The sequence below is a fragment of the Triticum dicoccoides genome, chromosome 7A (assembly GCF_002162155.2).
Source record: "Triticum dicoccoides isolate Atlit2015 ecotype Zavitan chromosome 7A, WEW_v2.0, whole genome shotgun sequence".
Classification (NCBI taxonomy): Eukaryota; Viridiplantae; Streptophyta; class Magnoliopsida; order Poales; family Poaceae; genus Triticum; species Triticum dicoccoides.
In genome coordinates, this window is record NC_041392.1 from 627617942 (window position 1) to 627631323 (window position 13382).

A 13382-nucleotide genomic window follows, 5' to 3' on the forward strand; every position below is an offset into this window, starting at 1 on the left:
CGCGACGGCGCTGGCGGCGGGCGGCGGCGGCGGCGCTAGGGGCGGACGAGGCTAGGGTTTGGCTCGGCTGGGCCTCTCCCCCGGTTTATAAAGCCTAGTCGGGCCAGAGTCCTAGTCGGACACAGCCCGTAGGTCGGTTCTTTTTTTTTTAAATAATTACGCGCAGAAGAAAAATAAAAAGAAATACTAAACGGACTCCAAAAATCCCGAAATAAATTTTCCCGGGCTTCTAAAATCAAGCCGCACAAGGTGAACATTTATTTGGGGCCTAAATGCAATTTTGAAAAACGCACATTTTTTCCCTAAATTCAAATAAAATAACAAAACTCCGAAATAAAATCTTATTTGATTTTATTATTAAATCCTCAATATTTCTTTATTTTGGGAAAGTCATTTTATTCCCTCTCTCATAATTTTGTAATAGAAATAATTGATGATAAAATAAATAAAATCAAATGATCCTGTTCTCAAAATTTGAGAGAACTCAAATATGAAAATAAAAATTTCCCAACTCTCTCCGTGGGTCCTTGAGTTGCGTAGAAATTTCTAGGATCAAACCAAAAGCAAATTAAAATATGATACGCAATGATGATCTAATGTATAACATTCCAAATTGAAAATTTGGGATGTTACAAAATGACTATAAAATGATTATAAAACATCCAAGATTGATAATATAACAACATGGAACAATCAAAAATTATCGATACGTTGGAGATGTATCAGACTCAAATCTAAAGGATTTGTGCATGGGTTCTTTCTCATCCAAAGTGTCCAAAATCAAAGGGTTGTGATCATATATCAACCTACTTAGCTTGTGTACTAGTCAGGGGAAATGATTGTTCCCAACCACTACTCTTAAGAAGCCTATCTAGTTTTTCCAGAGTGGGGTTCTCCCTATTATTGGACCAAGTGAAATCCCCACCAGCCAACTCCATCTCTCTTGGCTCATAAGTATTAATGATAGCATTAAAGGTAGCATAATTCTTATTAGAATGAAAGTTCATATTTTTCTCCTGAGATGACCTAAGGAAATTGAAGTCACCACCAATTAGAATAGGAATTCTTTGATCCGAACACACAATAGCCAACTTAGTCACAAACTCTTGCTTGTGTTCATCATGAGCTGCACCATAGACAAATACAATTGCCCAATGCAGCAACAACTTGGTATCAAATAGCTGAATTTTTATATGGAAATTCCCCCGTGAGGTACTAGTGATGATAAATCGACAGGATCTAACTCCAATCAAAATACCATCAAATTTGCCTTTAGAAGGTATCCTGTTCCAGAAAAATTGATGAAGAGGATTATTTTTTCTAAAGAAACTAGGAGATTTTTTTCATTATCTCCTTCAAACCGACAAAATCCATGTCATTCAGCTCTTTAGTCCAGTTAGATTTGTTCCTCGGTGTTTGACCTCTCACATTCCCACTCCACCATTTCGTACTTACTCACCTTTTTTCAAAAAATGCATAACATCAAGCTATATTTGGCGACAATTGGTTCATTCCATATCTTTTCCACTTTAGTTAGGAAATCATCCCTTTGGATCAAATTAGACTCTAATGTTGCTTGAAGCTACCTTGGTATTTCCCCAAAAGAGGAAGGGATGATGCAGCACAACAGCAGTAGGTATTTCCTTCAAATATGAAATGAAGGTTATCGAACCAGTAGGAGAACCAAGCAACACAACGTAAACAACACCTGCACACAGATAACAAATCCTCGCAAACCGAGGTGTTAAAGGGGTTGTCAATCCCTTTTGACGTACGTCGCCTCAAGATAGGCAAACGTATGTGAGATAAATTTGTAGTAGATTGATAGATCGAACGCCAAATAAAATAAATAAAGGAAAATTGCAGCAAGGTGTTTTTGGGTTTTTTGGATAGATCTGAAAATAAATGCAAGATAAAAGTAGATCGGAAAGGCAAATATATGAGAAATAAGACTCGGGGGGCGTAGGTTGCACTAGTGGCTTCTCTTGAGAAAAATAGCAAATGGTGGGTAAACAAATTACTATTGGGCAATTGATAGAACCTCAAATAATTATGATGATATCCAGGCAATGATCATTATATAGGCATCACATCCAAGATTAGTAGTCGTCTCCTGCCTGCATCTACTACTATTACTCCACACATCGACCACTATCCAGCATGCATCTATTGTATTAAGTTCATGGAGAAAAGAGTAATGCAATAAGAACGATGACATGATCTAGAGAAGATCTATCTATGTAGAGATAGACCCCATCATTTTATCCTTAGTAGCAACGATACATACATGGCGTTTCCCTTTCTGTCACTGGGATCAAGCACTGTAAGATCGGACCCACTACAAAGCACCTCTTCGGTCCCATTGCAACATAAATAGATCAAGTTGTCCAAACAAAACCCAAATATCGGAGAATAAATACGAGGCTATAAGCAATCATGCATATAAGAGATCAAAGAAACTCAAATAACTTTCATGGATATAAAAAGATAGATCTGATCATAAACTCAAAGTTCATCGATCCCAACAAACACATCGCAAAAGAGTTACATCATATGAATCTCCAAGAGACCATTGTATTGAGAATCAAGAGAGAGAGATGAAGCCATCTAGCTACTAACTATGGACCCGAAGGTCTACAAAGAACTGCTCACGCATCATCGGAGAGGCACCAATGGAGGTCGTGAACCTCATCCGAGATGGTGTCTAGATTGGATCAGGTGGTTCTCGACTCTGCGGCAGCTGGATGAATATTTCATTGACTCCCCTAGGGTCCTGGGATTTTTGGGGGTATTTATAGAGCAAAGAGGCGGTCCGGGGGGCACCCGAGGTGGTCCTCCTGTCGCGCCCTGGTGGGTTGTGCCCCCCTCGGGGCACCCCCAGGCGCCGCCAGGGCCTGTTCTGTTCCTTTTGGCCCATAAAAATTCTCCATAAAGTTTTGTGGCATTTGGACTCCGTCTGATATCAAAAACACGGAAAAAGAGGAACTAGCACTTTGCACTATGTCAATAGGTTAGTATCAAAAATGACTATGAAATGATTATGAAACATCCAAGATTGATAATATAACAACATGGAACAATAAAAAAATTATAGATACGTTGGAGACGTATCAGCATCCCCAAGCTTAACTCCTACTCGTCCTTGAGTAGGTAAGTGATAAAAACATAATTTTTGATGCGGAATGTTGCCTATCATGTCATATCATATTCTCGTCTTTATAGCATGGACAATTGGACTTTTAGTTGTTCAAAGCAATAGTCTAGTTTTGACATGATAATTTAGATACTCAAGCATATCAACAAGCAACCATGTCTTTCAAAATATCAACGCTAAAGTAAGTTATCCCTAGCCCAGCATGCTCAAACATTGATCCATTCATGAAACACACTCGAATATTAGCTACACCCAATACTTAAGTACGATCATATTGCCTCCTAGTTGGTGCTTTTATAAGAGAAGATGGAGACTCAAAATAGAAATTACATAAAGTAAAAGAAAGGCCCTTCATAGAGGGAAGTAGGGATTTGTAGAGGTGCTAGAGCTCAAAGCGAAAAACTTAGAGATAAAAACATTTTGAGAGGTGTATCCATCCCACCAACAAAAATGACTTAGAGTTCCCAATACTTCCCATGCATAGATATATCATAGACGGTTCCCAAACAGAAAATAAAGTTTATTCCTTTTTCCACCATACTTTCACTTTCATGGCTAACCGTATCCATGGGTGCCCTCCATACCAACACTTTCCAAGCAATTTATTATTTGACAACATAAAGTAAATTCAATTTTTTTTGCATTTCGGGACTAGGCATCCCTAATACCTTTGCCATACTCTTGTGCAATGACAAGTGAATAAACACTCATCTTGCGAATAACGCATCTAGCATGGAAAATATTAGCCACCCCTCACCATTCCGCGAGCGAGACAAACACACAAAAGAGAAGTTTATTTTGAAAATTAGAGATGGCACATGCAAATTTTCTTAGAACGGCAAAAGATACTGCATATAGATAGATATAGTGGACTCATGTGGAAAAGACGGGGTTAAAGGTTTTTGGATGCGCAAGTAGTGATCATACTTAATGCAAAAATGAAGGCTGGCAAAAGATTGGGAAGCGACCAACTAAGGAACAGATAATCTCGTAAGCAAGCATTAAGCATAAATAACACCAAATAATGCACCATAAGTAGGATATAATTTCGTTGCATGACTATTGACTTTCGTACTTGCATAGGGAATCACAAACCTTAACACCAATATTCTTACTAAAGCATAATTACTCATCAACATAACTCACATATCACATCATCATATCTCAAAACTATTACTAAGAATCAAGTTTATTTTTTCCAATGATCTTCATGAAATTTTTTATTATATCCTTCTTGGATATCTATCACTTTGGGACTAATTTTCATGTTTTGCTTTTGACAAGCTCCAACAAATATAAGTGAAGATCATGAGCGTAATAAATTTTTCTTTCTCTCAAATTAATTTAAGTGAAGCAAGAGAGAATTTCTTGAAAAATTTTCTAACTCTCAAATAAATCTAAGTGAAGCAAGAGAGCATTTCTTCAAAAATACTAAAGCACACCATGCTCAAAAAGATATAAGTGAAGCATTAGAGCAAGTCCATTGCTCATAAAAAAATTAAGTGAAGCATAGAGAGCAATTCTGACAAGTCATGACATAATTTTGGTTCTCTCAAATAGGTGTGTCCAGCAAGGATTGATAACTTACAACACAAATAAAACAAGAAAAGACTCACATCATACAAGATGCTCCTAGCAAAACACGTATCATGTGACGAATAAAAATATAGTTTCAAGTAAAATACCGATGATCATTGGAAGAAAGCGGGGATGTCACTCGGGGGCATCGCCAAGCTTAGTTGGTTGCTCATTTTTGGATAAAAAGCATGGGATTCTGGGGCAGCCCCAAGCTTAGTCTCTTCCATCTTTCCTTCAACCATCGTAAGATAACACAAAACTTGAAAACTTCAATCACACAAAACTCAAAAAAACCTTTGTGAGATCCGTTAGTACAAGAATAAAAAATCACTACTATAAGTATTGTATCAAACCAATTCATATTTTGTTTTTGTATTATATCTACTGTATTCCAACTTTTCTATGGCAAAAACTCACAAAAGAAAACCATAGAGCCATCAAAATAAGCAAACAACACAAAGAAAACAGAATATGTCAAAACAGAACAGTCTGTAGCAATCTGAGTATTTTGAATACTTCTGTAACTCCTAAAATCCTGAAAAATTAGGATGACCTGAGAAATTTGTATATTGATCTACTTCAATTGGAAAGGTAGTTTTATCGCTCTCTGGTAAAAAATGAAAATTAATTTCGTGAGCGTAAAAGTTTCTGTTTTTTTAGCAAGATCAAGCAACTATCACGCAAGAAGATCCTAAAGGCTTTACTTGGCACAAACACTAATTAAAACATAAAAAACACAATCATGACAGTAGCATAATTGTGCTAACACACAAGAATAGAAAGCAAAAATCAAAAATAAAATTTATTCATTTGGTTGCCTCCCAACAAGTGCTATAGTTGTACGCCCTTAGCTAGGCATAAAGCAAGGATCTAAGTTCCGGAGCTCCGCCGGAGGGGGCATCGATCACAGAGGGCTTCTACATCATTACCATAGCCCCTCCGATGAAGTGTGAGTAGTTCACCTCAGACCTACAGGTCCATAGTTAGTAGCTAGATGGCTTCTTCTCTCTTTTTGGATCTCAATACAATGTTCTCCCCCTCTCTTGTGTAGATCTATTCGATGTAATCTTCTTTTTGTGGTGTGTTTGTTGAGACCGATGAATTGTGGGTTTATGATCAAGTCTATCTATGAACAATATTTGAATCTTATCTGAATTCTTTTATGTATGATTGGTTATGTTTGCAAGTCTCTTTGAATTATCAGTTTGGTTTGGCCTACTAGATTGATCTTTCTTGCAATGGGAGAAGTGCTTAGCTTTGGGTTCAATCTTGGGGTGTCCTTTCCCAGTGACAGTAGGGGCAGCAAGGCACGTGTTGTATTATTGCCATCGAGGATAACAAGATGGGGTTTTCATCATATTGCATGAGTTTATCCCTTTACATCATGCCATCTTGCTTAAGGCGTTACTCTATTTTCACTAACTTAATACTCTAGATGCATGCTGGATAGCGGTCGATGAGTGGAGTAATAGTAGTAGATGCAGGCAGGAGTCGGTCTACTTGTCTCGGACGTGATGCCTATATATATGATCATACCTAGATATTCTCATAATTATGTTCAATTCTGTCAATTGCTCAACAGTAATTTGTTCATCCACCGTAGAATACTTATGCTCTCGAGAGAAGCCACTAGTGAAACCTATGCCCCCCGGGTCTATCTTCATCATATTAATCTCCCAATACTTAGTTATTTCCTTTGCTTTTTTACTTTGCTTTTATTTTACTTTGCATCTTTATCACAAAAATACCAAAAATATTATCTTATCATATCTATCAGATCTCACTCTCGTAAGTGGCCGTGTAGGGATTGACAACCCCTTATCGTGTTGGTTGCAAGGATTTATTTGTTTTGTGAAGGTACGAGGGACTGTCGTGTAGCCTCCTACTGGATTAATACCTTGGTTCTCAAAAACTAAGGGAAATACTTACGCTACTTTGCTGCATCATCCCTTCCTCTTCAGGGAAAACCAACACAGTGCTCAAGAGGTAGCAAGAAGGATTTCTGGCGCCGTTGTCGGGGAGGTCTACACAAAAGTCAATATACCAAGTACCCATCACATACCCTTATCTCCCGCATTACATTATTTGCCATTTGCCTCTCGTTTTCCTCTCCCCAACTTCACCCTTGCCGTTTTATTCGCCCTCTCTCTATCCTCCCTCTGTTTCCCGTTTGCTTCTTTTTGCCCGCTTGCTTTTTGTTTGCTTGTGTGTTAGTTCGTTTGCTTGTCGTTATGGCTAGTCCCTTATCTTCTCCGTTGTCCCCTGAGTTTGAAATCTTTCACTTCAAACAAAGACTAGGAGAAAACTTAAAAGATGCCTGGTTGAGAATAATGGAGTCTTATCGTAATTGTACCTCTGAAATAAACCTGAGAATTTTTCTTCGCAATTTTTATGTTGGATTAAATATGTCTCATAGACAACTCTTGGATTGTGTTGCCAAAGGCAATTTTATTGAAATCGATCCCCATATTGCACTTGAAATTATAGAAAGAATAGTGGGAACACTACCTCAACAAAAGGAACCACATCCTACTTAGGAAGGGACGCAAGTTTTTGAAATTTTTTGTGAAGTTACTAAAATTTTACAGAAGTCTCTTGAACCTCTTAAGAACATTAGTGGAAATATTCACTGCATGAATATGTTGATTACCCTTTGCAATAAGCGGTTGGATTTGTTAGATCTAAAAATTTCAGAATATGAAGGGAAACATAAAGAAACTCCCGGATTCGAGCTTGATTCCGCTAAAAAGTTGAAAACTAAAGATGGCAATACCTAGATCTATCCTTGCTTGTTATGCCTAGCTAGGGCGTTAAACGATAGCGCTTGTTGGGAGGCAACCCAATTTTATTTGTATTCCTTGATTTTTGCTCCTGTTTAGTAATAAATAGTTTATCTAGCCTCTGTTTTGGTTGTGTTTTTTGTGTTTAGTTAGTGTTTGTGCCAAGTAGAACCGTTGGGAAGACTTGGGGAAAGTCTTGTTACACTTGCTGTAAAAAAAACAGAAACTTTAGCGCTCACGAGAACTGCTACCATTTTTCTTTGGAAAGTGCTATTTAGTTAATTATTTTTGAAGATGATTAATATATAAATTCCTCACGTCCAGAAATTTATTTTAGAATTTTTGGGGTTCCAGATCTTGCGCTAGCTACAGATTACTACAGACTGTTCTGTTTTTGACAGATTCTGTTTTTCGTGTGTTGTTTGCTTATTTTGATGAATCTATGGCTAGTAAAATAGTTTATAAACCATAGAGAAGTTGGAATACAGTAGGTTTAACACCAATATAAATAAAGAATTAGTTCATTACAGTACCTTGAAGTGGTCTTTTGTTTTCTTTCGCTAACGGAGCTCACGAGATTTTCTACTTTGAGTTTTGTGTTGTGAAGTTTTCAAGTTTTGGGTAAAGATTTGATGGATTATGGAACAAGGAGTGGCAAGAGCCTAAGATTGGGGATGCCCATGGAACCCCAAAGATAATCTAAGGACACCTAAAAGCCAAAGCTTGGGGATGCCCCAGAAGGCATCCCCTCTTTCGTCTACTTCTATCGGTAACTTTACTTGGAGCTATATTTTTATTCACCACATGATATGTGTTTTGCTTGGAGCATCTTGTATGATTTGAGTCTTTACTTTTTAGTTTACCACAATCATCCTTGCTGTACACACCTTTTGAGAGAGCCATACATGATTTGGAATTTGTTAGAATACTCTATGTGCTTCGCTTATATCTTTTGAGTTATATAGTTTTGCTCTAGTACTTCACTTATATCTTTTAGAGCACGGTGGTGGATTTGTTTTATAGAAACTATTGATATCTCATGCTTCACTTATATTATTTTGAGAGTGTTAAATAGCATGGTAATTTTCTTAAAATCCTAATATTCTAGGTATTCAAGATTAGTAAAATTTTCTTATGAGTGTTTTGAATACTAAGAGAAGTTTGATGCTTGATGATTGTTTTGAGATATGGAGGTAATAATATCAAAGTCGTGCTAGTTGAGCAGTTGTGAAATTAAGAAATGCTTGTGTTGAAGTTTGCAAGTCCCGTAGCATGCACATATGGTAAACATTATGTAACAAATTTGAAACATGAGGTGTTATTTGATTGTCCTCCTTATGAGTGGCGGTCGGGGACGAGCGATGGTCTTTTCCTACCAATCTATCCCCCTAGGAGCATGCGCGTAGTGCCAAGGTTTTTGATGACTTGTAGATTTTTGCAATAAGTATGTGAGTTCTTTATGACTAATGTTGAGTCCATGGATTATATGCACTCTCACCCTTCCATCCTTGCTAGTCTCTTCGGTACCGTGCATTGCCCTTTCTCACATTGAGAGTTGGCGCAAACTTCGCCGGTGCATCCAAACCCCATGATATGATACGCTCTTTCACACATAAACCTCCTTATATCTTCCTCAAAACAGCCACCATACCTACCTATTATGGCATTTCCATAGCCATTCCGAGATATATTGCCATGCAACTTTCCACCATTCCATTTATCATGACACATTCATTATTGTCATATTTCTTAGCATGATCATGTAGTTGACATAGTATTTGTGGCAAAGCCACCGTTCATAATTCTTTCATACATGTCACTCTTGGTCCATTGCGTATTCCGGTACACCGCCGGAGGCATTCATATAGAGTCATTTTTTGTGCTAGTATTGAGTTATAATCATTGAGTTGTAAATAAATAGAAGTGTGATGATCATCATTTTCTAGAGCATTGTCCCAAGTGAGGAAATAAAAAAAGAGGGGAAGGCCATATAAAAAAAGAGAAAGGCCAAATAAAAAATGAGAGAAAAAGAGAGAAGGGACAATGTTACTATCCTTTGCCACACTTGTGCTTCAAAGTAGCACCATAATCTTCATGATAGAGAGTCTCTTGTTTTGTCACTTTCATATACTAGTGGGAATTTTCATTATAGAACTTGGCTTGTATATTCCAACAATGGGCCTCCTCAAGTGCCCTAGGTGTTCGTGAGCAAGCAAGTTGGATGCACACCCACTTAGTTCCTTTTGTTTAGCTCTCATACATTTATAGCTCTAGTGCATCAGTTGCATGGCAATCCCTACTCCTTGCATTAACATCAATCGGTGGGCATCTCCATAGCCCATTGATTAGCCTCGTTGATGTGAGACTTTCTCTTTTTTTGTCTTCTCCACATAACCCCCCTCATTATATTCTATTCCACCCATAGTGCTATGTCCATGGCTCGCGCTCATATATTGCATGAAAGTTTATAGGTTTGATATTACTAAAGTATGAAACAATTGCTTGGCTTGTCATCGGGGTTATGCATGATGAGAGCATTCTTGTGTGACGAAAATGGAGCATGACTAAACTATATGATTTTGTAGGGATGAACTTTCTTTGGCCATGCTATTTTGAGAAGACATAATTGCTTTGTTAGTATGCTTGAAGTATTATTATTTTTATGCCAATATGAACTTTTATCTTGAATCTTTCGGATCTGAATATTCATACCACAATTAAGAAGAATTACATTAAAATTATGCCAAGTAGCACTCCGCATCAAAAATTCTGTTTTTATCATTTACCTACTCGAGGACGAGCAGGAATTAAGCTTGGGGATGCTTGATACGTCTCCAATGTATCTATAATTTTTGATTGCTCCATGCTATATTATATACTATTTTGGACATTATTGGGCTTTATTATCCACTTTTATATTATTTTTGGGACTAACCTATTAACCGGAGGCCCAGCCAAGAATTGCTGTTTTTTGCCTATTTAAGGGTTTCGAAGAAAAGGAATATCAAACGGAGTCCAAACGGAATGAAACCTTCGGGAACGTGATTTTCTCACCGAACGTGATCCAGGGGACTTGGACCCTATGTCAAGAAACAAAAGAGGAGGCCACGAGGTAGGGGGCGCGCCTACCCCCCAAGCGTGCCCTCCACCCTCATGGGCCCCCTGTTGCTCCACCGACGTACTCCTTCCTCCTATATATACCTACATACCCCCAAACGATCAGATACAGAGCCAAAACCCTAATTCCACCGCCGCAACTTTCTGTATCCACGAGATCCCATCTTGGGGCCTGTTCCGGAGCTCCGTCGGAGGGGGCATCGATCACAGAGGGCTTCTACATCATCACCATAGCCCCTCCGATGAAGTGTGAGTAGTTCACCTCAGACCTACGGGTCCATAGTTAGTAGCTAGATGGCTTCTTCTCTCTTTTTGGATCTCAATACAATGTTCTCCCCCTCTCTTGTGGAGATCTATTCAATGTAATCTTCTTTTTGCGGTGTGTTTGTTGAGACCGATGAATTGTGGGTTTATGACCAAGTCTATCTATGAACAATATTTGAATCTTCTCTGAATTCTTTTATCTATGATTGGTTATCTTTGCAAGTCTCTTCGAATTATCAATTTAGTTTGGCCTACTAGATTGATCTTTCTTGCAATGGGAGAAGTGCTTAGCTTTGGGTTCAATCTTGCGGTGTCCTTTCCCAGTAACAGTAGGGCAGCAAGGCACATATTGTATTGTTGCCATCGAGGGTAACAAGATGGGGTTTTCATCATATTGCTTAAGGCGTTACTTTGTTTTCATTAACTTAATACTCTAGATGCATGCTGGATAGCGGTCGATGAGTGGAGTAATAGTAGTAGATGCAGGCAGGAGTCGGTCTACTTGTCTCGGATGTGATGCCTATATACATGATCATACCTAGATATTCTCATAATTATGCTCAATTCTGTCAATTGCTCAACAGTAATTTGTTCACCCACCGTAGAATACTTATGCTCTCGAGAGAAGCCACTAGTGAAACCTATGGCCCCCGGGTCTATCTTCATCATATTAATATCCCAATACTTAGTTATTTCCTTTGCTTTTTACTTTGCTTTTATTTTACTTTGCATCTTTATCACAAAAATACCAAAAATATTATCTTATCATATCTATCAGATCTCACTCTCGTAAGTGGCCGTGTAGGGATTGACAACCCCTTATCGTGTTGGTTGCGAGGATTTATTTGTTTTGTGCAGGTACGAGGGACTAGCGCGTAGCCTCCTACTGGATTGATACCTTGGTTCTAAAAAACTGAGGGGAAATACTAACGCTACTTTGCTGCATCATCCCTTCCTCTTCGGGGAAAACCAACGCAGTGCTCAAGAGGTAGAACAATCAATATCAAGAACAATAAAATCTATGGGCACATAATTCCTATTTGCAATAATAAGAACATCTTTAATTCTTCCCATAGGCTTTTTAATAGTAGAATCCGCCAAGTGCAAATTCAAAGAACATTTTTCAAGATTAGTAAGACCAAGCACATCACATAAAGATTTCGGAATTGTAGAAACAGTAGCACCCAAGTCACACAAAGCAAAAACTCATATTTTTTATCTTGACTTTGATAGTAGGTTCCCATTCATCATGCAATTTTCTAGGAATTGAAACTTCCAATTCCAATTTTTCTTCAAGAGCTTTCATCATAGCATCAACAATATGTTTAGTAAAAGCTTTATTTTGTTCATAAGCATGGGGTGAATTTATCATGGATTGCAACAAAGAAATACAATCAATCAAAGAGAAACTATCATAATTAAAGTCTTTGTAATCCAAAAGAGTGGGTACATCACAAGCTAAAGTTTTGACCTCTCCAAACCCACTTTTATCAATTTTCTCAACAAGATTTTCACCCTCCGAAATATTGGGACGCCTTCTACCTAAAGTTGACTCTTCTCCAGTCCCTTTTTCATCAATATTAACTTTACTAAACAAGGAATCAATAGAAGAAACACCAATCATTTTATGATCTTCATCACTTTTGTGAAAGAAATCACTAGAAAACGTTTTTTCTAAAAATTCTCTTTTAGATCTAAGCATAGCGGTTCTTTTCTTACTTTCATCCATAGAAACATAAAGAGCTTTAATTGATTCATCAACCTTAGGCACAAAAAATTTCATTTTGAGATTTTCCACATCATGAGCAATTCTATCAACACTTATAGACAAATCATCAATCTTGCTCGACTTTTCTTCTATGGAAGTGTTGAAGAATTTTTGTGTATTGATAAATTCTTTAATATTATTCTCAAGATCAGAGGTGTTCCTATTATTATGAGATTGATTTCCATAGGAATTACCATAATTATTAGAGGAATTACTAGGAAAAGTCCTAGGATTAAAATTACCTTATAAGCATTGTTGTTAAAATTATTTCGAGAGATAAAATTCACATCTATGGCATCACTATTTTTCTCAATCAAAGTAGACAAATGCATATCATTAAGATCAATAGGAGCACTTCTACTAGCAACCAATTTCACAAGAGCATCAACTTTTTCACTCAAAGAAGAAATTTCTTCAATCGAATTAACCTTTTTACTAGTAGGAGCTCTTCCAGTATGCCATTGCGAATAATTTGCCATAATATTATCAAGAAATTTGGTGGCTTCACCCAAAGTAATTTCCGTAGAAGTAACACCCGCGGTGGAATCTAAAAGAATACGAGAAACAAAATTCAACTCCGCATAATTTTTTTGTATGATCATCCAAAGATTTAACCCATGAGTTGGGCAATTCCTTAGCATCATTTTCATCCTTTACCAAGATTGTGCAACATGCTCATGTTCACGTTGCTTGAAGTTCATGATCTGGGTTCTAAGGGAAA